This window comes from Globicephala melas, chromosome 13 (genome assembly GCF_963455315.2).
Source record: "Globicephala melas chromosome 13, mGloMel1.2, whole genome shotgun sequence".
Taxonomy (NCBI): domain Eukaryota; kingdom Metazoa; phylum Chordata; class Mammalia; order Artiodactyla; family Delphinidae; genus Globicephala; species Globicephala melas.
Window position 1 is genome coordinate 55,477,320 of NC_083326.1, and position 20,412 is coordinate 55,497,731.

General features: G+C 47.9%; 1 protein-coding gene and 1 long non-coding RNA gene across 21 annotated transcripts in view; one reads left to right on the plus strand and one right to left on the minus strand.

Annotated features, from left to right (window-relative positions):
• Positions 1 to 20,412, minus strand: part of DLGAP1 (DLG associated protein 1) — a 1,249,700-nt gene that overhangs the window by 68,846 nt on the left and 1,160,442 nt on the right. The window lies entirely within an intron of this gene.
• LOC115842067 (uncharacterized) lies at positions 1,468 to 15,593 on the plus strand. Of its 4 annotated transcripts, none has more exons than XR_009566372.1 (6): positions 1,468 to 1,873; positions 7,427 to 8,874; positions 10,033 to 12,162; positions 13,879 to 13,973; positions 14,619 to 14,875; positions 15,080 to 15,593. It is a non-coding gene; the product is annotated as an uncharacterized lncRNA (long non-coding RNA). The 4 variants fall into 4 exon arrangements; XR_009566370.1 differs by having other exon boundaries at positions 7,427 to 7,940; positions 8,430 to 8,874; positions 14,619 to 15,593; XR_009566369.1 differs by having other exon boundaries at positions 14,619 to 15,593.

Consider the following 20,412-nt stretch of genomic DNA (forward strand, 5'->3'; position numbering starts at 1 on the left):
CAACTAAGCCTGTGTGCCACAACTACTGAGCCTGTGCTCTAGAGCCCGCGAACCACAACTACTAAGCCCGCTGCGACAACTACTGAAGCCCTCGCACCTACAGCCCATGCTCTGCAACAAGAGAAGCCACCGCAACGAGAAGCCCATGCACCGCAACGAAGAGTGGCCCCTGCTGGCCGCAACTAGAGAAAGCCCGAGAGCAGCAGAGAAGACCCAACGCAGCCAAAAATAAATTAATTTTAAAAATAATTTAATAGACATGGTCTCACGACCCAGATAGATCTCACTAAACCCATTTGTTTGATGGTAAGACTGAGGCTCAGGGTAGGTAACTGACTTCTCTAAGTCACGCTGCTCCTAGATGTTCACACGGCTTCCAATCCCACCTCTTCTGTTCAGTCAAAACTCCTGTATTCATCCGCATAGTAAGCCTTCCCTGAAACACCGCGTCCAGTAGAAGATAATGCTCTCCACGAGGAATTCCAGGAAACTGCTCCTAGCTCAGTCCTCTGGGAGTCCTTTGACCCAGAGGACTGAGCTAGGAGCGCAAAGGTCTGGAGGATGAATGCATTTGGAGTGGTCAGCAAGGGGTGCCCAGCTGCAACTTGAAAAATTTTGCAAAAGGAGAGAAACTCCACGAAACAAAATACACATGGAAAAATCGCTCCCTTTTTTCAAAATATTTACAGCTTAACATTTACAGGCCACCCAAAGTGTGGTGGTTAGCGGTCCGCAGCCTGCTGGCCCCATGGTGAGGCGTCGGTGATCAGAGCGCTGCGGGGACTGGGCGCAGGGCTCCTGGGGAGGGGGCGGGGCAGGGCTTCTGCTGGCCTCTGTCCTGGTTAGTTTTGGCTCCAGGTACTTGGCTATGGGACTGATTACCACCAGAGCCATCCGCCACGGAAACCACAGAAACGAGCTAACCTTTCCTCCCTCGAAGTAGAGAAAAGCAGGCTTGTGTACGGGTAGAGGGGGGCGGAGAGGGATGTGGACAGAGAGGGAGGGGTGGTGTAAGAACTCTTGTAGTCATAAGGCTCGCCAGTTGGTAGTTACTAGTATTCCAGACGCTTCCTAATGCCAGACAAATGCCCGGAGCCCAGGCTTGTCTGGCTCAGAGATCTATTCAGCCGATAGCAGCCCGGCCCTGGTGGGGAGAGCAGATCTTTCAGGGAGCAGCCTCCATGGCTAATCAAACACAACATTGTTCTCAGAAGGAAGAATGGAAAGGTTTGTTTCAGGAGCATAGCTTTTTTTTTTTTTTTTCCTTTTGAGGCACCCGAGTTATTTTAACAAGTTGCTACAAAACTTGGGCTTCCTGAGGCGAGGCTGTCCTGCACAGTGCATGTTCTGTCCCAAACTCCAGGGAGGGAGGGACCCGAAAATTAGTCATTAAAAAAAAAAAAAAGCCCCAGGCACTTCATGCCTGGAAATGATGTAAGACGCAGCCACTCCTCTGTTAGAACTACAACCAAACAATGCTCGGCGATCGCGGCAGCTGCTCTCCAAATGTCAGCGCCAAGCCCGGCCAAAGGGCTGGAAGGCCACCGAGCCCAGGACTTTGTGCGCTACCTTTGTCGCCCACATTTTCCCCAAGCACTCTCAGGACCCTGGCAACAGGTAACGTGGCAACCTTTGCCTTCTAAAACGGCAAGCGGCAGGATTTCAGAGAACAAAAGGATTTTTTGAAAGCCAGCTGCATCTCCCTCGCCACCCCCTCCCCCGCCCTCTCCCCCCGCCCTCCCCCTTCGCCACTCCAAGTCTGAGAAAACAAAGTATTGCTGCGGCAGCCTGGCTCTCGAGCGTCCCCTGGTGACCAAGCTCGGAACATCACCGAGGTACCTTTCAAGGTACAACTTCAGTCCGAGGCTCCCAGGTAAGTCACGCTGGGACGCGGGACGTCTGGGCTGCGTTTGCCCAAAAAACGCAGAGTGGAAGTCAAGAGTCAGAAGTCTTGCTTTTTAATTTATCACCTCAACAAAAATTTTACCCGTGCTGCAGGGTAAGATCTCTGGGTTGAGGTTGCTGACCTTTTTTTTTTCCCAAAGCATCCGCTAGGGCAACAGTTTTCGTTTCCTTGGCAAGCTGAAAAGCAAAAACTGCTGTGGCCATTTGGTTAGGTGGATGGCAGTGAGGATGAATAGGCAGGAAACTGAGGATTCCTGGTGGGTGGGACTTGCATTTTCCGTTTTTATCTGAATTTGTCGGTTGTTTGCAGGAAGCTTGCAGGTAGAAGCATTTCTAATTCCCATCGCTTGTTTCCAGTTAGTTGATTTTCAAGGATGACTGAGGATTTCCAAACTGCAGGCCCAGCTTCCCAGAGAGCGTGCTTTGCAGCCCCACCCTAGCTCTTTTATCTCTGTCTGGGGCAAACACCCACGAAAATGCCAAGGGCAGTAGTTTTAACCAGTCTTCTTCCTCTCAGGGCTTCTCCCGCCCTCCGTGGTCTCTGATTTGGAGGAAGGACTGCAGTTGTGAGCTGCTGGTAGCTTCTGCCAGGCGTGAGGGCATCCCTCTTTGTTCCTCTCTGGAAACGTTAACCAGAAACTAAGAAAAGGGTTTAGATCAAAGTAACCGTTCTCTTCAAAACGTTACATTAATTAACTAAATTAAAGGAAGTTAAGTGCTGTTTGGAGGAAAGTCATTTTAGAAGGCCCAGGTCCAGGGACGGAGGTCTAAAGCCTCTATGAGACCCTTTAATGAAGCTTGGCAACCAGTTAATATGAGAATTTGAGGGTTACCCTGTGTAAAACCAGTTGTTGCCTAAAATCAGTCATTTCAAAGGAACATCTTGAAAGTAGACAGACGTGCGGCTGGTTGTTGCCTTGATCATTTCATAGTAAAGATTAAAAACTGAGGACTCTGAGTAAGAATCATTTGACCGGTAGCTCAGGTGAGTCATAACCTTCATAGAACTAGGCACAAAGGTTCACAGCAGGATGTTGAGAACGCCTGGCTTACTAATTTGCGAGGCGGGGCCGTTGCTTCCAGCAGGGAATGCCTTCATGATTTCATGGCTCATTTTCCCAGCCTCTCCAACAGATGCTACTGAGTCATCCAAGCACACAAGTGACTGCCCTGGCAGTGTCATCTGTTAGGATTAAATTTCCATTTGTTCCATGACTTTATGAAGCAATTTCTAACGATTGAATCAGATATACCACTTCCTCTAGGATCTAGGGATTTTTTTTTTTTTCTTTTTTAATGTTTGTAACATTATGTGAATTTTTCAGAATTTGTCCCAGCCAAGTCAGCAGGTCTTCCTGGGTTGAATGGACTGTTTACAGGAGGGGAAGATTCAGGACCCAAGGTCAGGGTTACAGAATGAAATAAGGTTTCCTGTTTGGGCAGCTGGTCCCACCTCCTCAGGTTCGGGCAGACTGGGTCTTGTTGGAAGATAACAGGCCTGGGATACCTGGGGTAGGGATGGTGCCAGGAGTGGGGAAGGACATTTTGCTTTTAAGCTTCTCATCAGCTAGCTTTCATTTCTTGTTAGATGTCATTTCTTAGCAATACTTGCCTCTATTCCCTGTTAGGTGAAATTTTTTATTTTTTCCGGACCAAACTGAGAGAAAGGAATTAGTTAAGGATGTAAGAATCACAAGGTCATGCATTGTTGTCCGTTGTATTCATGACAACCACAGTACTTAGACCGTGCGTGGCACGTAGTCGTATGGTGGTAAATGCTTGTTACGTGAAGGAAGGAACAGGGATGAGAAGGGATTTCCTGGAGAAGCAGAAAAAGGGACTAATAATTAGGAAAGCAAAGTCACCAGGGTAGAAGGAAAATGAATACTCAGCAAAGCCGGTCTCTGTGACCTTGGATGTTGCAACATAATCTCCCATCACTGATGCCCACCTCTGTTTGGCCTTGGTCAGTTGCTGGCCGAATGCAGCAGTGATTGGCCAGCTTTTGACGTGGAGCTAGAATGTGAAAGGCCCACCTCGTATTAGCTGGAAGCAGTTAGTCCTTTGGATTATCCACCTAGCTTCCTCCACCCTCTCTGCTGGGCTTTATCCATGTGGGGCTGTGATGCTCACTGCCCTTTCCCCAGAGCAGCTGCCTTTCCTCCTCCGTTCCTTCCGCTCCTTATTATTCTTTGACTTCTTATTCCTGGTCTCATTTCATGACACCTGTACCATGGACCTGGAAAGCAAGGGAAACCTGGAATGCAATCACACAGCCCAGCAGGACTCTCGCCGTGGGGCCGTGTCTGGGACACACAGCGGACCTCAGGGGGTACAGAGCTCTGAGGCCAGGTGTAGTGGCTGACTGGCTCCAGGTGGGAGCAGGGTCTCGGGCACACACTGCCCACTGGTCTCCCTTGAAACGGTGAGCTGGCCATGCAGAGCGAGGGTGCTGTGTCCAAACCCAGTGAGGTCATGTCTCATGGTGGTCCGTCGGGCTGAGTCCTCACTGAAACCTCTGGCCGGATCGATCAGGAGCCTCTGCTCTCTGGCCAACACCCTGGGCTTCGGAGAGAAGGCAGACCTTGTGTCAGAGCAGCTGACGCTGCTGCCCTATGGACAGAGGGCTTGGCGGGCTGGCTCCACCTGGAGCAGAAGCTTTTGCATCAGACAAACTGGGGGAAACAGGATATATGAGGAAGCAAAGAAGAAAGAAAATGTATCCAGCATGCCTTGCTGTCAGTTGGAGGGTGATGAGAAATAATTACCTGTATCTGGAGAGCAAGGCATGTAGGGGGGCCTGATCTGTGCAGTGAGACAGTTAATTATTCGTCCGACTCCTTTCCGCTTTCCTCCCTGAAACCCCCCTCCTCAAAGGAAAAACAGGACAGACTTTTTGAGTTAAGCTGTGGAATACCGTCTACCAGCCCGCTGGGCCCAGAAAGTTCACCAGCCCCTTACTGACTCTCAGATGACAGGATCAGTGCTTCAAAACGACACCTCATTATCCAACTGTGTCACTGACAGATGAGGACACAGGTCCAGAGAAGAACTTGGCCGGGGCCCCCCAGTCTTCTTCAGTCTGCACCACACAGCAAACACCACCAGCCTTTAAAGTGGGTTCATAAAGGCCACTTCAGACTGCATTCACAATTCCACTGTACAGTTGGGTTTTGGTTATTTGCCAGAATTAAATAAAAATGTCAAGGAACCCTCCTACACTGTTGGTGGGAATGTAAATTAGTACAACCGCTATGGAGAACAGTATGGAGTTCCCTGAAGAAACTAAAAATAGAACTACCGTATCACCCAGCAATCCCACTCCTGGGCACATATCCAGAGAAAACCATAAAAAAATCAAAAAGACACATGCACCCCAATGTTCATTGCAACACTATTTACAATAGCCAAGATATGAGGCAACCTAAATGTCCATCAACAGAGGAATGGATAAAGAAGATGTGGTATGTATATGCTATGGAATACTACTCAGCCATTAAAAAGAACGAAATAATGCCATTTGCAGCAACATGAATGGACCTAGAGATTGTCATACTGAGTGAAGTAAGCCAGAGAAAGACAAATGCCATGTGATATCACTTATATGTGGAATCTTTTTTTTTTTTTTTTTGGCCATGCCACATGGCTGGTGAGATCTTAGTTCCCTGACCAGGGATTGAACCCCGGGCCCACAGCAGTGAAAGCACAGAGTCTTAACCTCTGGACCACCAGGGAATTCCCTGTGGAATCTAATTTTTCAAAAGTGACACAAATGAACTTATTTACAAAACAGAAACAGACTTACGGTTATCGAAAACAAACTTAAAGTTACCAAAGAGGAAACGTGGTGGGGAGGGATGAATCAGGAGTTTGAGATGAACGTACCCACGCTACTATATATATAAGATAGATAACCAACAAGGGCCTACTGTATAGCACAGGGAACTCTACTCAATATTCTGTGATAACCTATAGGGAAAAGAATCTGAAAAGAATGAACATATGTATATGTATAACTAATTCACTTTGCCATACACCTGAAACTAACACAACATTGTAAATCAACTCTACTCCAATAAAATGTTTTTAAAAATCCCAGCAAACTGGTGAGGCCAGCACTAAAATCTACCAGTTTACTCTAGCTACTGCCCACAGCATCCTCATTCACTGTGTTTCCTGGAGCCAGGTGCCTGGACCTATTATCCCAGCTCCACAAGTGACTGGAGGCAAGAGAGTTTGGGTTGCCCACCTTCTGCAGAGTGGGGTCCGACTGGAACCTGGGTTCTTCTCATCTAAGCCTCCGTTCTCTTCTTTTAAAGAGCTGCCTTATATTTTCTGTCGTTAAGGTTCTCCTTTGAACCCTCATGAGAGCAATGTCCAGAAGCCTTTTTCTGAATCTCTTGGTCAAACGTGCTTGGAATTCAGAACTTTTTGGATTGTAGAAAGCTGATTTGCATGACACACCCTGGGGGGCCTGGGTACTCTAACCTGTCTGTCTGCAGGAAAAGGTGAAGCAGTCACACTGCAAGTAGCTGCAAGGTCAGGTTTTGGCCTATGGCTTTCAGAGCGCTGAAGGATGGTGGCCACCCACTCCTTCAGGTGCCTCGGTACATCAGAGCCCCCCCCCCCAACCCCCCCGCCAGGGACCTCCTCCTCCAGGGCATCTCTGGTCCTGGACGGAGCTCTGGCCCAGCCTGGCCCAGGAGAATGGGGGATGGGTAGTGACTGGGTGGTGGTGGGCTTGGCCTGGTGGGTGGGCAAGGTTTCTACATCTTTAAGGAAAAGAGGAATCCGATTTCAAATTTGATAATACTTCTGACATTGTCTCTCTTTCCTCGACCGTGTGAGTTCTGGGTGTTCATTGGTTTGTCACTGTGTTTCACACACCATTGGCAGAAACACCTTTGTTGGTTTTTGTTATAATGGTAACAGGGGTACTTGTAGGGGCTTTTAACTGGCCTCTTCCCACAGTGTGGAATGCTGTCTATAAAAATTACAGAATTAGTAGTCTGAAGATAAACGCTTGGAGGTAAACACTTCGTATCTGCCAGGTTGTGTGCTTGTGTGTGTGTGTGTGTGTGTGTGTGTGTGTGTGTGTGTGTGTTTTGAGCCATCCCTTCCATCATTCTCTCCCCCATTCTCATCCTGTACCCTAAAGCTATGATCTGACTTCACAGCCAAAGAGATAAAAGTAACATTCTTCTCCTTGGCCCACCATACTTTGGACTGACAGGAGGGTGATTCCACGCTAGGTCCAGGCTGGCTGCAGCCCAGGACACGCACCTAAAAGTTGATCCCTAAGGGCATTCCTCATTCATTAAAGCTCTACCCAGGGCACAGCTGGAAAATCATTTTCAGATCACAAGTTTTTATCCCACATTTCCAATCCAAGAGATAACAGACAGACTCCGTGTAAAATAGCTTGAATTAAAGAATAAACCGTTGTGTGGCTGGACATGTCCATGAACTGCAGGCAGAAATAGATCACGCACTAGAAATTTTTTTTTTTCTTTTAATCTAGAACAAGCCCCGCACTGCCTCCTGGTGTGGATTACACTTTACTTTTCGAAAGGAACCATGGAGAGTAAAGCGAAATCATTTTGATTCTTTTGGATTTCTACTGTCGTAGGTGAAAGGTTTTATTCATCAATTCTTTGAAAAACCAGCTATACCCACTGCAAACCTACCAAATGAGAGGATGTTAAGCTGTTCAGTGGGTTGTACGTTTGGGGCCTTGTTTGGAATTTCAAGCTCATGTTATGGGACTGGCCCGTGGTTGCAATTTACACCGTTTATCAGTAGGATTGCTGAAGTGCTGAAGTGCTGAGGTGCCGGAATGCGGAAACACTGGAGGAGACCCGCGCTGGTCTTTGGATCAACATTAATTACCAATAAAGAGTTAGGAAATTGATCACAGGGAAGGGAAGCATGTTAATGGCCACCGCTCAAAGGTTCAGCCCCGTTCAGTTACTGATAACCTTGCCACGTCTCCAGATAAAAGCCAGCCTTGTCACCCCCAGGCACCTGGCTGAGAGGTAATAAAACTGTTGCCTTATCTTCTAAGAGTGGAGTTGGTCCAACCTCAGTCCGAGGTAATTACAGTAAACTGAAATTGCCTGTCATTTACAAAAAAGGGAAGGCGTAAGGCGGGAGATGGTGTTTGTCTCTCTCCTTGGATTTTAAAAAGAAAGCAAGCAAAACAGCCAGAAGTTTTCCAGGGAGTGAGAAAAACAGCCCGGCTTGGCCACCCTCTTCTGGGGGTAACGGATTGCAGGCGGCTCAGGTCCCCGAGACGATCTGAAAGAGAGGCTCACGCTGATGAAAATCCAAGCAATCTTCTTAGTCTGTCCTTTCTAAATGTAAATGACAGAGTCGGAGCCCTGCTAGGGAGGGCAGGAAGTCTCAGTCTTACCCAGTGACTCATTCAGTGCTGTTAGCTCCAGAAGCTGGATAAAAAGTTTTAGCAAAAGCAGCAACAAATCTACTTTAAATACTAGCACAGTAAGGAAATTCCTCTCTTTCAGGCCGAATGCCATCCACACAATAGAGCTCCTGTCGACATCTCATTTACAATCTACCCCCAGGACACAGACAGGACCATTTCCATAAACCCGGCTCAGAAACACCTATTGTTCAAAATCTTCAACTAGCCACAGGCTACCACCACTCCCTATTGTTTTGTAAAATAAAAGATTTAGAAGGAGCCAGATTGGGACCTGGAAGCTCTGAAAAGAGGAAGGAAAAAAGTCCCTTTGACCCGATGCTGTTGGAGAACGTGCGTGAAGAATAAAGTTAATGGATTTTCATTTTTACAAGAAGTGCATAAGCAACGCCCGCTCCCTTCCTGAACTCGTGATCGGGGATTCTAAAAGCAGTGCCAACGGGTTTGGTACCTGAAAAGTCAAAGGCTCTACTTACCCTATTCTCTGTCTTACAAAAGCCCTGATGGCAGCCACAGCAAAGCACCAGGTGAGTATTCGATCTGGGTTGTTTCCTTGGGATTTATAGCTTGACTCTCCTTTCTAAGTAGGATTTTGAGGCTTGCTGCAGAACCTACCCCCTGCCCGAGGACGAATGGTTTCCTCCTTTTCAACACCACCATTTTGCTCCCTCTTTTAGTAAAACCTGACCACTTTCTGGAATTACATCATGTAGCCTTTAGACGCTTTTTCTTCAGATAATCCTCAAATGAGGAGGTACATTTGTGTTGACCAAACAAAATGGGCATTTCTCAAAGACTCAGTGTCTACCCTCCGAGTAGATCTTCAAGTTCACTTTCCCTATCTTAGCAAGTAACTCCTTTTTCTACCCAGAGTTCAAGCCACAACTCTGGGCATCACCTCTAATTCCTTTGGGTCCGTCCCTCCTACCTCTTAGATCCTTCTGGAATCCTTCCACATCCTACAATCCACCTTTCTGCTTCCCTAGATCCTATTATTTCCCCTCTGGAAGATGACAGCAACTTCCTACCTCAGCGTTCCTCAAGCTACCTGTTGTGACTTCTTAACGGGTCATGAAATCAGTTGAGGTGGGTCATACAGTTTTACCATTAAAAAAAAAAACACAACGGAATAGATTAGAAAACGTCAGAGTGCATCAAACAAAGGAAGAGTAAATTTGGTTTCCGGACGCTTGTGTCAGTGTGTGTCCCGAGATCTGTGTACATTCTGGGTTAACAGGTAGAATGTATCTTGTCCGTCAGGAGTTTGAGAAATACTTTTCTAATTGGTCTCACGGGCTCTGTCTTGTCCCTGGCTCCAAACTGTTCTACACGCTCAGAGCAGGAGGGGGAGATTATGAAGGGATCCGGCTGACAGTTCTGCCCTCGGGATAAAGACGTGGGTCTGGGGCTTTGGAGATTCTAATTACTTAGTTCCTCCTCATCCTTTCAGGTTTCAGAACTCCACGTCCTCCCGACCACTTTTCCTTTTAGCTGTTCAAGCCACCAAGTTCCCTGGCCTTTGCAGAGGGAATTTCCCTATAGGAACGTTCTGTCCTCTTTCTCCTTCAGGTATCAGCTGAGGTGTCGCCTTTTCCAGGAAGGCTTCCGGAAGTCCCTCTAAATGCCTCCTCTTAGTTCTCATGAAAACCCCTGACTTTTCTTTTTTTTTTTTTTGCGGAACGCAGGCCTCTCACCGTTGTGGCCTCTCCCGTTGCGGAGCACAGGCTCCGGACGCGCAGGCTCAGCGGCCATGGCTCACGGGCCCAGCCGCTCCGCGGCATGTGGGATCTTCCCGGACTGGGGCACGAACCCGTGTCCCCTGCATCGGCAGGCAGATTCTTAACCACTGCGCCACCAGGGAAGTGCACTCTAATTTTATTTTTAAAAATTTGACTTATTGATTTGCGTATTGATCTGCTTGGCCTGGCACTTATGCAATGACTTTACAGATGCTAAGCGTCCTTCCTGGCTTGGAAAACTCCTGTTCATGCGTCAAGATTCACTTCATCTGTGTTCTGTGAGCCCCTCCTACATGTTTCCTATAGAATTCATCACACTTTGCTCGTTCCTCTTACACTGATGCTCTGGTATGAAAGCACAGGGAAATTAGTGATCAGGTAGATCTTTGTTTCCTGTTATACTTATTTGTTGGATTAAATGATTCTGTATGGCAAATGCTATCATACAAGGTCTCACCAAACCAGACTGTCTGTATTTCAAACAGGTGCTCAGCCGTGGTGGCCCGGTGGTGTCTGGAAAAGGCAGTGCCTTGAAGGCAACCAGACCTGGTCAAATCCTGACCTGCCACTTACTGGCTGCAGGACCTCAGATGACTCAGCTCTCATCCCTTTTCCTCATCTGTTGAGTTTGGGTAACAGCCTCGGTGACCTCATAGTGTCATGAGACGGATGATGTAGTTAATATGATGTAAGGGGACGTGGTGTGGCACTTAATATCTCAAACACAGGAAGGAGGCTCTCTTCCTTCCTTCCTGCATTATTTGTTACAACAAAATGCCAATAATACAAAAACCATCTTGAAAACTCCCGAGGAGATTTCACTGGAGGTGGGGAGACCCTATCCTTTCCCCATGTTGGGGTTTCTACAGCACGAAGAGCCCTACGCAGAAGTTGCGTGTTGAGAGCACATTTTAAGATGCCTGTCCCTAGTGCTGAATGTTAAAATTTCATCTCATCTCTCTGGCCTCAGCTCATAAATCCTCTCCTTAGAGAGGCCTTCCTTCACCACCCAGCTTCGAGCAGCCCCACATTCTGCCCTCCCAGCCGTGGAGCCACCTACTGAGAGGAGGAGATGTGGGGAGAAAAGAAAAGGGCCTAAAAGGGCTTGCATCTTTCCTAAGTGCAAGCCCTCCCCTCGGGTTGGGAGTTGTGGCTTGCTTGGTCCGTCTTTATCAGCTTTGTGCCATTGTACCCCATCCCACCCTCTGCAGCCCCCATCTCCTTAAATCACACAGATGACAGGCCCCAGCCTCTGCTGTCTTGTATCTTGGAAAATGCAGAAATTGCCATGAACTTCTGCGGTCTTGGGGGGTGGTTCCCTGTCAGTGGTTTAAAACTTGTCTTCCTGCTTTCTGTATTACCACTCAGTTCAGAAGAGACAAAAACAAACCCAAAACATTTTCAAGTATGTTCTGCTTTGCCCTCATGGTCAACGCTAATAACTTCCAGCTAGAGGGGGCTGGAGGGCAGGATGTGAATGGGACCAGCTCACTCTGTTTCAGTTCAAGTACTTGAGAATTTAAAAGCACAGACCCTCTCCAAGCACTGCTTAAGGCCTGTCAACTAAATCTTCCTAGTTTGCCAAAGTGACTAGGTAGGATACTAGCCCTAAAATGATGCACTTAAATTACTAAAAACCTATCAAGCAAACAGCAATAAGTTTGCTTTCCATGCCTGAGAGGCAGTAATGCATGATATTTCAGAATATACGTTTTGGAGGCAGACCTAGGGAGGTCTGTTTAATCTGTTTAAACATCAGTTTTTTACTATGTGAAATGGGAATAGTAACCCTTGCTGGGTTGGTGGGAGGATGAAACGAAGTAATATCTGAGAAATGCTCAGACTATTACCTGACACATCGTAAGTGCTCAATAAATAGTACATGGTAACAACATCAACCATTTCATAAGGGAAATCCCTTTGTTTTGTCTTAGCAGCCAGTAAGCCGGGTGTACCCCTGCTCCTGTGCAAAAGGCCTGTGAAACTCTGAAGCTATACTTGTACACAGATGTGATCCGATGATGCCATCTCATCTCCATGGCAACCAGGTGTCTCAGTTATCTAGTCTGGTGCCAGGTAAGCGGTAGGTGATGAAACAAACTGAATCTCAGGCTAAAACTCTATTGTTCAGTACATCCACCAGCAGTGCTCCTGTTACAGACACACTCAAAATTCTGATTTCATGTGACCTTACATTCACGGTTTTAGTCATAAAAGTACTTCAGAAACACTGACCATCTCAGACCATACTTTTATTTTTAGTTACTTCCCAGATGTTTACCTGAGATAAAAATAAGCAAAACAACCAAAGCTTTTCTACTAAACATATCTCAATGTCTGTCATTTTACTCCATTTTTCTATCGCTAACCTAAGGATGGATTAGAAAGTATGTTGTCAAAAAAACTTTTTTGAGCTTAAGAGAATGGTTGGCAGCACGTTATTTTATAAGTGATATTGGATATAAAATAAACAAAAGCACTCTGGAGAACGGAGTAAAGGAAGCAATATCGGTTGAAAGGGCCCAGTGCCTGGTACCCTGAGGGAGTATGAATTTATGAATGAACGGAACACTTGGAAGAGCCAAAAGTCTTTGGAATTCCAGGTCCATAAATGAGTAGGTCTGTGACCTAGGGCAATGCGCTTAACTACTTTCTGTTCATTTTACAGCAATCTGTAGGATCGGCATCAGCTGTAGTGGTAACAATTTTTACTTTTTCGCAGCCAGCTGAGTGATTTTTCCAAACCACAATGCTTCCTGGAGCAACGTAAATTGAGCTGGCCTTTGGCCGAGCTGGGGCTCTGGGGATACCACAAAATGTTTCATAAAATTTGCATAAAGTTGCAAATTTAAGCAAAATAGGAGGGGAAAATGCTGTAAAAATTAATAGGGCCAGAGGGAGTGTTCTCTAATCATCTAGTTACACACTTCCCCTCCCAGCTGCCCCCCCAAACACTCATAATATTTGATATAAAACTAACATGGCGACATACAGCTGCAATAAAAAGGAACTATTCTTCCAACACAGCTCAGGGTGAAGCTAGGTAGATTTTAAAAGGGATTGGAGGGGCTTCCCTGGTGGCGCAGTGGTTGAGAGTCCGCCTGCCGATGCAGGGGACACGGGTTCGTGCCCCGGTCCGGGAGGATCCCACATGCCGCGGAGCGGCTGGGCCCGTGAGCCATGGCCACTGAGCCTGCGCGTCCGGAGCCTGTGCTCCGCAATGGGAGAGGCCACAACAGTGAGAGGCCCGCGTACCGCAAAAAAAAAAAAAAAAAAAAGTGATTGGAGTCAAGCGTAATTTGGAGAGGAGACAGAATATAGTTTGTTTGCACAAATTAACAGTTGTTAATTTTGGTGGTTTTTGAGTAAATGAGTAGGAGAATTGGGACTGGCAGGTCTAATGTTACCCCAGTGCCTGTTAGGGGTCTCTATTTTCTTGGATAGAAGCTTGCTTCTAGAGAGAACAAGTTCAGAAGCACTGAATAACTAGGCTTCAGAAGGAGCCTGCTTGAATTTGGAGCAGGGAGGACAGCAGGGTCACAAGCAGATAATCTCCGAGAGCTGCTGGAGGATTGGCCTTGGAAACATCCAGGGTAGGAGAGGAAAAAATCCAAGGGCAGTCTTGGCGGGTGGAGGAGGTCGGGGCGGAGATAACAAGTCTGGGCAATAGGAGAGGGAGGCGATGGGTAAGGGGAGGCCAAGAAAACATTTTTCATTGCTTTGTCTGAGGCTGAGGCAGCCCTGAGCAAAACTGTGAAGTAGGTCAAATTTCTTGTGTCTTTCTCTCCCTAGGGCATCGGAGACCTGCCACCACCATGCTGTTCTCCGTCACTCAGTTCCAAATTTATGAGATTGCCTCAGTCCCTTAGGTATTTGTTCTCTGAAAGGTAAAAATGTAGCTAGTCTGATAAAATAATGCATTGGAGGATGGCTGGGGGGCGGGGGACGGGGGATTGCATTTTTAAAAGAATTCTTGCAAACATTTCCTTCGTCCAGAGTAATAAATACGTGTTTAAAAAGAGGGTCTCTGACGAACTTATGGTTACCAGGGGGGGAAGGGTTGGGGGAAGGGATAGTTAGGGAGTTTGGGATTGACATGTACACGCAGCTGGATTTAAAATGGATAACCAACAAGGACCTACTGTATAGCACAGGGAACCCTGCTCAATATTATGTAACAATCTAGATGGGAAAAGAATTTGAAAAAAGAAGAGATACATGTAATATATGTATAACTGAATCACTTTGCTGTACACCCGAAACTATCACAACATTGTTAATCAACTATACTCCAATATAAAATAAAGAGTTTCTTAAAAAAAGAAAAAAGAGGGTCTCTGTAAAGTCTGCCTTAATTCCAAGGAGGGTCTAAAATTGGGAATTTCCGGATGCTAATAGACCTAGAGTGGCAGTAAACAACTTTCCTCATAATTAAGCCCAGAAGGGGAAGAACTAAATTGTGTACTTTATGTGTTACAGGTGTGGAATTGTGCTGAGTACTTTTTACATATGATCATCATTCCTTTTTACAGAGTTGGAGACCCAGGTAAAGTTCAGAGCGGCTCGTAACCTGCCTGCAGCCAACGGCATATTCCAAAGGTGGCTAAAACTATATTGTCCATCCAACATGGTCTTCTAGAACAGGGGTCAGGAAAATCTATAAAGAGCTGTACAGTAAATATTTTTGGTTTTGCAGACCATGCAGTCTCTGTCCCAAACAACTCAACTTTGACATTGTGGCAAAGCCAGAGACGATATGTAAAGGCACGGACATGGCTGCCTTGGGGAGGTGAGCCTGATTTGTTCCAAGGGTCGTAATTTGCCAAACCTGCTCTAGAACTTTGCCACTTCCCATGGTGAGGTGGAGTCTGCTACCCCTCCCCTTGAACTTGGGGAAGTGTGTGATTTGCTTGTGACCGAGAGAGTACGCAGGAACTGACAGTGCGTGACCTCCAGGGCTAAATCAGAAAAGGTGATGCTGTTTCTCCCTTAGTCCCTGGGACATCTGCCTGCTTGGAGCCCTGAGCCACCACAGAAGCGTCCGATTTCCCTGAGGCCACCATGCTGTAAGGAAGCCCAAGTCAGCCTCGTGGAAAGACCCCATGAAGAAGCCTGGAGACTCTTAGGAAGAGGGAGAGGTGTTCAGCAGCCCCCAGTGATCCAACCCTCCACCCACCCAACTGCAAGCTCAGAAGAGACCCTGAGCCAGAACTACCCAGCCAAAGCTCTTCCCAAATTCCTGCCCCACAGGAACAGAAATAGTAACACGATTGCTGTCGTTTTAAGGCACTAAACAAAAAACTTAGAACCCTGTCCCAAAACTAGTGAGTGGCAGATATGGGATTCAAACCTAGGTTGGCTTGACATTCTATTACATGATCATTAATCATTCTATTAAATGATTGCTTACAGCAGCCTTTTTAAAAAACGGTGCTAAAATATATGTAACATAAAACTTACCATGTTAACCATCTTTAAGTGTACAGTTCAATAAGTACATTCACACGGCTGTGCAAAAGATCTCCAGACCCTTTTCATCTTGCAAAACTGAAACTCTACCCATTAAACAAGAGTTTCCCCTCCCTCACCCCCAGCCCCTGCAAACCACCCTTCTACTTTCTGTCTATGAATTTGACAACTCTGGGTCCCTCTTATACTGTAAGTGGAATCATACAGTGTTTGTGATTTTTGTGACTGGCTGATTTCACTTACTATATACATGTGTGTATTTCATATATGTATATTTTAAGCCCTTATTGGGTAGTGAGTCTGACCAGCGAGCAGCAAAGGTTTGTCAAGGAAAAATGTCAGAGACCCCAGGTCTTATAAGTCACAGATGCGAGGTCCCAGGAGGGACTTGGCAACAGCAGTTACTCTGACAATGACAATTCAGTGTCCTGCCTCTAAAGGGCTTTGAAGAAAGCGGAACCCATGAATCAAGAACAAGATAAGGCTGTTTGCTTTGTTTCAACTTGCTGGCTGACTTCCTTCTCAGAGCCATGCCTTGAGGATGAAATCATTTTCTACCACACAGCCCCTGCAAAGACCATCAAACACAAGCCCTCACTGTCGGCTCCTTTATTTCCTCTGGGTCCAGGGTGTGTATTGACTTGGTGGAATGTCTGTGACTTGCTGTAAATAGTGTATCAAGCAAAAAACTTTCTGCGGGGAGTTGGCTTTCGGGAGGGTGAGCCTCAAATGCGGCTTCTTGCTTAGAGAGACTAAAACTCAGCCTGCGGGGGCTTCTTTGACCTCCTCCACCTTCCTCCCATCCCTGACCTAAGACCGAAAGGCAGACCTGGGCTGAGGTGCACACTGTGACGGTCCCAGCTTGGCCTACCCCTCCCCACCTGCCCTGATTGTGCCTAGCCCACCTGTTGCACAGAGAGGATGGAAGGGAGTTTTGAGTCTCCCAGGATCCTAGCCAACTGTTATGAACTGAGTGTGTCCTCCCTCCGATTCAAACGTTGAAGCCCTCACTCTCAGGACCTCGGGATGCAAGCCTATTTGGAGATAAGGGCTTTAAAGAGGTGATTAAGTTAAAATGAGGTAAAATGAGGATGGGCTGGAATCCAATAGGACTGGGTCGTTATAAAAAGAGAGAGACACCAGGGGCATCTCACAGAGGAAGGGTCACGTGAGGATGCAGAGAGGACACAGCCGTCTGCAAGCCAACAAGAGAGGCTTCAGGAGAAACAGCCTGCCCACACCTTGACCTCAGACTTCCAGGCCCCAGAACTGTGAGAAAGTACGTTTCTTTATTTCTGTTGTTTACGCCGCCTGGTCTGTCATAGTTTGTTACAGCAGCCCGAGCAAATTAACACGCCAATAGAAAGTCCACAGCCTGGAGGCTGGGACTTCAGCCCAGAAAAGTTCTGAGGGTAATCATCGGAAACTCAAAAGGCAAGAAGGCTTTGAGTAGAGTTCCTCCTGCATCTTTCACAAGCGCCTGCTGGCAGGTTTGGGAGGCAGTGCTGGTGGCTGAGCCTGGGGTGAGCGCTGACCTGGGGGAGGCCCAGGGGGGAGCCTGGAGGCTCCAGGCTCGGAGGGAGGGGCACCAAGGCGCTAGATTCTGGAAAGTCTGGCAAGCGTGGGGAGGTTTAGTGGGTGTTCGGGGCCTGGTCTAAGAGGCACTTGGCTCACTCCCTCCCTCAGGGCTCCTACCTTCCTCCCCCCACTACCCGTCCTCCGTGCAAGATGCTTCATTACCAGGCGAGTCCGAAGGAGGGATGGCATCATGCAAATCCTGATAAGGTTTCGGTTTTTCTTTTGCGGGAAGGGCACTGTGATATAGGAGGGTAAGCAGCTGTTGGATGGCTGGGGTGGTGAACAGAACGAAGGCCCCTAAAGGTGCCCACGTCCTAACGTTCAAAATCTGTGCGTATGTTCCCCTTCCATCGCAAAGGGGGATTTCAGACGTGATTAAGTTAAGGGTCTTTTCTTTTTTTCGGCCGCGCCACGTGGCACGTGGGATCTTAGTTCCCAGCCAGGGATTGAACCCGTGCCCCCTGCAGTGGGAGCGTGGAGTCTTAACCATTGGACCGCCAGGGAAGTCCCGATGGTCTTAAAGTGGAAAGATTGCTCTGGATTATTTAGGTGGGCTCAGCTGGGGTGGGCCAATGAAATCACAAGGATTCTTCTAAGAGGGTTAGAGAAGAAGAAGTGACTCGGAGCAGGGGTGTGTGTGTGTGTGTGTGTGTGTGTGTGTGTGTGTGTGTGTGTGTGTGTGTGTGTGTGTGTGTGTGTCTGCTGTTTTTGAGGACAGAGGACTCGGAGCAGAGGGGTGTGTGTGTGTGTGTGTCTGCTGCTGTTTTTGAGGACAGAGGACTCGGAGCAGAGGGTGTGTGTGTGTGTGTGTGTGTGTGTGTGTGTGTGTGTGTGTGTGTGTGTGTGTGTGTGTGTGTGTCTGCTGTTTTTGAGGACAGAGGACTCGGAGCAGAGGGGGTGTGTGTGTGTGTGTGTGTGTGTGTGTGTGTGTGTCTGCTGTTTTTGAGGACAGAGGACTCGGAGCAGAGGGGGTGTGTGTGTGTGTGTGTGTCTGCTGCTGTTTTTGACGACAGAGGACTCGGAGCAGAGGGGTGTGTGTGTGTGTGTGTCTGCTGCTGTTTTTGAGGACAGAGGACTCGGAGCAGAGGGGTGTGTGTGTGTGTGTGTGTGTGTGTGTATGTGTGTGTGTGTGTGTCTGCTGCTGTTTTTGAGGACAGAGGACTCGGAGCAGAGGTGTGTGTGAGAGAGAGAGAGAGGGAGAGGGAGAGGTTTCAAGATGCTACTCTGCTGCTGTTTTTGAGGACAGAGGAAGGGGCCATGAGCCTGGAAGTGCCGGCGTCCTCTAGCAGCTGCAAAAGGTAGGAAACGGATTCTCCCCTGGAGTCTCCACAACAGAGTGCGGCCCTTGCAGACCCATTTTAGACTTCTGATTTCCAAGACTGTAAGATGACTGGTGGTGTTTTAAGCCCCTAAGTGTGTGGTAAGGTTACAGCAGCAATAGGAAATCAGCACAGGTGGTAAGGATGAACGTCCTTGAACAGCCGCTATCACATTTCAGCATGCGGAGATACATGCCCAGAAGTGGAGTCACAAAGCTAAGGCTTCCATCAGTTAAAATGGTGGTTTTCAAAGGTGGTCCCCCAATCAGCAGTGCCAGCAGCGCCGGGAACTTGCGGGTCAAGTTCTCAGGCTCCACCCAGACCCAGGATTCAGAAGCACTGGGTGGAGCCCAGCAATCTGTGTTTTTAAAAGCCCTTCAGGGGCTTCCCTGGTGGCGCAGTGGTTGAGAGTCCGCCTGCTGATGCAGGGGACACGGGTTCGTGCCCCAGTCCGGGAAGATCCCACAGGCCGCAGAGCGGCTGGGCCCGTGAGCCATGGCCGCTGAGCCTGCACGTCCGGAGCCTGTGCTCCACAACGGGAGAGGCCGCGTCAGTGAGAGCCCCGCGTACCGCAAAAAAAAAAAAAGAAAAGCCCTTCAGGTGATACTGATACACACTAAGGTTCACCTTCAAAATGAGTGACTGGGCTGGTTCTTCAGGAATGAACGGTAGTCGTGGACCCTCGGATGTGTGTGTTCCTAGCGAATCTACAGTTAAACTAGTTTCCTGGGGTACACCGCTTGGCTTGGAATCTGGGAATGATGGGCACAGTTATCCCTCCAAGATGGGCTCTGCGGGGAAATGTGGGAGAAGGGTGGCCTGGAATTCAGTCTCCCTGGGGCTACAGGTCCCCACCCCCTTCATAGCCTGTGCTGTGCTAAAGAGACCGGGAAGAAGGCTAGATTGTGGTTACAGCACCCCTGCGAGATCTTGTCTATTTGTCCCAGCCTGGGGCGGCCTAAGGCGTGGCTGTTTCCCTCTCTTCTTTTCCCAGCTCCTTGCCTGCCTGAGGCAATCCCAAACTGGCTAGTTGGAAAGATACTCACTTTAGAAACGTGAGTGAGGTCGCTCCTTCCTGCCAGAGCTTACAGTTATGGAATCACGCAATGATTTCAGTCCTAGGTCAGCCTCCTGTTAGCTGGGTGATCTTGGGAGCTTAATTTCTCTGAGTCTTGGTGTCCCTGTCTGTAAAGTGGGCATGCTGAAAGTACTTCTCTGATAGGGTTGTTGAGAGGTTAAGTGAGATAATACAGGTAAAGGGCCCAGTGCAGGACTTGGAACAAAGTAAATGCTTAATACTACTGTGGTGAATTGTAATTAATTGTAGTTAATGTTATTAATTGCAATTAATAGCCATTATTTACACCAGCCCTGATATTAATCTCCTATTTCCAGGCTTCATGTATATAATGGATCAATACACAAGTTCACTTATGTAAGGGATTCAGTCCCTTTTAAGTTCTGCTGACATCTCTCCTTGAGCTTCTTCAAGGCTCTGTGAAAAGGAAAAGTCTTCCTCCCTATAAAATGAGGGCATTTCTCCTAGCTTCCCAGCTGATGGAACTTTTCTACGCAGCCCCTGGGCCTCCAGTGGAGGGATGCTGGCTGGACGTCAGTGGGGATATTCCCACCTTCCCGCACTGCCTGCTTTCCTCCGTCTGGTCCAGTCCCACCTGGTAATTTTCCTTCCTACCCCTCAGGCCCAGCCCCATCTGCCCCAGACAGCTGCCACCACATCCCTCTGCTTCAGAAGCGGAAGCAAGGGGTGTTTTAGGACCTTTCCGGGTGAGTGACAGCATTTGAGATGCAATTGATAAAACGCCCGTGCTGAGAGGAACCAGACTCCCCAGTCACCTCCGTGCCGCCTAAACTGAGCCTGTCGGAGCCTGTCGGATGTTTGTCTGTGCAATCTGGTCACGTCCACCTCTTCTGTGAGATGGTGGGCTGTGGTGACCTGGGT